This window comes from Octopus bimaculoides, chromosome 22 (assembly GCF_001194135.2).
Source record: "Octopus bimaculoides isolate UCB-OBI-ISO-001 chromosome 22, ASM119413v2, whole genome shotgun sequence".
In the NCBI taxonomy this organism is placed as follows: Eukaryota; Metazoa; Mollusca; class Cephalopoda; order Octopoda; family Octopodidae; genus Octopus; species Octopus bimaculoides.
In genome coordinates this window covers 30,614,939-30,619,111 of record NC_069002.1, presented here as the reverse complement: position 1 = coordinate 30,619,111, position 4,173 = coordinate 30,614,939, and positions in this window count along the sequence as shown.

The window sequence follows — 4,173 nt, the reverse complement described above, 5'->3', positions numbered from 1 at the left end:
TTTATATGCAGTAAAGCTTATGTCCGGTCATAAGAATGACCAATGGTCTTGTGTCCATAAACGACCTAGCCCTATGGACAGCTCGTCAGGCTCTAAAACTTCAGAGTATGCTTCTTTTCCAGATATATGATATATTGACAATATATATTATGGAGATGTACTTGCATAGCAAGCGACTTGATCTGTAATTGTGTGCTGAAACAAAAACAAATGCAGCGTGGAAGACATTTATAAGCCATTTAAAAACACACAAAACCCGTTAAATTCATTTCAACATTTAAATTTAATTTGTGTCAAATTATTTTTGTTGTGAATTATAGAAAGAACTTCTTTCAATTTATCATACCTCAATACGAAAAAATTCACAACCTTCCGTCTCAATAATCCACTATTGTCTCCAAAAGTTGTTTTTCATATTTACTACAGATTACTTGAAGCTAACTTTCTTCCTACATCTTGATCCTTGGATCTTCTATTTACTTAGATACACACACACACACACAGAATGAGCTTCTTTCAGTCTCTGCCTACCAAATCCACTTACAAGACTTTTGTTGGCCTGGAACTAGTGTAGGAGACACTTGTCCAAGATACCATGCTGTGGGATTGAACCCAAGACCACATGGTTTCAAAGCTTGCATCTAAATGATTAAATTAGAGCGGAATTTTAGAGCCAAAGACTCGAAAAGTCTTAAAAATAGAGCAGAATGATATAAGCCAGAGATTTGAGAAGCAAGAGATCAGAAATGGCTAAAAAAAAAATAGAGAGGAATTTCAGAGTCAAAGAGTCGAGAAATTTTTACAACACATTGAGACGGCAGATTCAAAGACTTAAGAAATGAAATTTAAGAAATGGTTAAAATAGAGTGTGGAACTGTGGAGCAAATGAAAGCAGGGTGTTTAAATGATTATCAGAGATAATAGAGAGATAAAGGGATTTATCACAGAAATTCAAGATGAGAAAAGACTTTTATTTGTATATCAGGGATAGATTACAGTCAAAGAAGTTTATCGTTGAAATTCAAGACGAAGAGAGAGATGTTTTGATAGCAAGAATGAGATTTTGGTTGGAAAATTCGTTCTCCACACTAGCGAAGAAATAAACTCCAGAGTTTTTCAATGTTACCACTGCATGAAACAGGGTGTATATAGGTGCAAAACTGTGTGTGTATAGTCATGAAACTGTTTGTGTGTATAGCAACAAAAAATGAGTATGTGTGTGTGTATAGAAACAAAACTGTGTGTATATAACTGCAAAACAGCATATATATATATATATAGCTATCAAATTGTTTGCATATAGTACCAAAATTGTGCATGTGTGCATGTATATAGGAATGGTTGTGTGGTAAGAAGTTTGCTTCCCAATACGGCTCTGGGTTCAATCCTATTGCATGGCATCATAGACAAGTGTCTTCTATTACAGCTCCAGGCTGACCAAAGCCTTGTGAATGGATCTGGTGGTGGAAAACTGAAAGAAGTCTATCATATATATATATATATATATATATATATATATATATGTATGTATGTATGTATGTATGTATGTATGTATGTATGCGAGAGGGTGCTGACAAGTTCCTAGCTTTAAGGGTGTCATGAAAGGCCTGGTTGGAGGTGAAACCTTCCGAGTCCTTTTACAGGGCTCAGAAAAACTGAAGGACCGCTGCGATAAGTGTGTGAATCTGAGAGGGGAATATGTTGAATAAAATCATAATTGACTTATTGTCCTGTATTTTCTCTTACCCAAAGCCAGGAACTTTTCGGCACCCCTCGTATATATACACACAGTATGTGTGTGTGTGTGTGTGTGTGCACGTATGTATGTATGTATTCCAAAAGGTTTTCAAATCTAATGGAGGCCTCAAAAGCTATTTTAAGATCCACAAAGATCATAACTTATCTGCAGTTCTTGGTGGTCCAAATTGGAGGTGCAATCTATGTGGGTGTCTTTTCAAAACACTGTCTGGTTTAAAAGCTATATCAGATGCCTTGATGGTTCTAAGGTGTAGGCCCAGGAGGTGGCCAAACTCTGCATAGGGAGTAGACAACCACCAGGTATGCATGTATGTATGATGTGTGTATTTATGTATGTATATATGTGTGTATGTAATGTATGTATGTATGTATGAAACGTATATATATCTGTGTGTGTCTTTGTGTCTGTCTGACATGACCATTTGATAACTGGTGTTGATGTGTCTACATCCCTGTGACTTAACAGTTCAGCAAAAGTGATCGACAAAATAAGTACCTTGGAACTGCATGCATATTGCATAAAGTATTGTTTGTCTGAGGTCCTTGTTGTGACTTCACAGACAGTACAAAACCTCGGTAGACACAATAACTTCAATCAACATCATGATATTGGATACTGTGCGACATCTTAAATAATAATGACATATGCATATATACACACTGATTAGTTTGTCCATAAGATAATCTCTCTTATACTGTGATATTTATTGATGTATTGTTTTTAATGCAGTAAGAAAATAAAGGATGTTGTCTCTGGACAAATACTGCAGTAACTGGCTTGTCAGCAGTGTGTATGTATACATTAAGTATGATACGTAGATGGCTGTTTTGGTGTGTTACAACAAAAGCAGTCACGGAAGCAAAGCAAAGCAGAAGGCAGATTACTTTAGAATTTACCCCCTGAATAGCTCCAACACCACCACCACCACCACCACCATTACCACCACTGCAACTGCCGCCACCAATAAACCAGCAGCACAACTGCCGCCATCATCATCACCACCACACATTATATTCCATATCTCTATGTTGATAAAGCAGAATCATTATCGCGTCTCCGATTACACCTCCACTGGTTTATGACCATTTTTTCTTCCTCTGCCTTTTTACGGCATTCTTATATTTTCTTTCAGTTTTAGTTCCCCCCCCCCTCTCAGCTTCTCTCACATTACGGGGACCATACAGTACACAACACACACAAACAACCTTCCTTAAACATACACACATAAAATCTCTCTTACACATACACATACACACACTCTCTTTTACACACACGCACAGTTCCCTCACACACAAACACAACCTCCTTAAACATATACACACAACCTCCCTTAAATACAAACACACACACACACACAAACTCCTTTACACATACAAGCACACAAAATCGCTCACACGCACACACATTCTTGCTCGCAGACACACAATCTTCCTTACACAGACACAAAAACCTTCCTTACACGCACGCATACACAAAACCTCCCCCAGACACATAATCCTTATTATACACACGCACACAACCTTCACACACACACACTCTCTCTCTTTCTCTCTCTCTCTCTCACTCTTTCTCTCTATTATATACACACACACACAAAATCTTCTTTAGACATACACATACTCACATACACCCGACCAAACTCCCTTTGATAAGATGCGATCAATTGTTTCGTTTCGTTCTTATTAATAATGAAAGACAGACAGTTAATTCACTAAAGACTGGTCTCCCCACACACAGCACCACCGCCTCCATCCATTCACATTAATATAGACAAAACTCATATTAAAATAATAAAACAAGCTGCACAGCAGTTTCTCCTAATAGCATCATGTTTTATGGGATTTCCTCTCTCCCGCTTTGCCCACCCCCTCTCTCTTTCTCTCTCTCTCTCTCTCTCTCTCAGGATTTCCCTCTTATCAGCTACAAGTTTACTTATCATTCAACAACTGCTTCTACAGCTACCTGACTGACATAAGGCTTCACTGTATTCAATATCTGAAGTTAGTGTTAATATATTTTGTACAAACTGTATTAAGTGACTGAAGAGAAATATATGTACAAGTGGGAAAGTAGTTAAAGAGAAAGAGAGAGGGGGAAAAAGGGGGGGAAGGAGAGAGACAGAGAGAGGCTGGTATGTGTATTGGAGATAGATGGATAGGGGAAAAGAAAAAGAGAGGGGCAGACAACTAGATAGACAGACCAACAGACAGACAGGTAGGTAGGTAGATAGATAGATAGACATATAGATAGATAGATAGATAGATAGATAGATAGATAGATAGATAGATAGATAGATAGGCAGGTAGATAGATAGATAGGCAGGTAGATAGATAGATAGATAGGTAGATAGATAGATAGATAGGTAGATAGATAGATAGGCAGGTAGATAGATAGATAGATAGATAGATAGATAG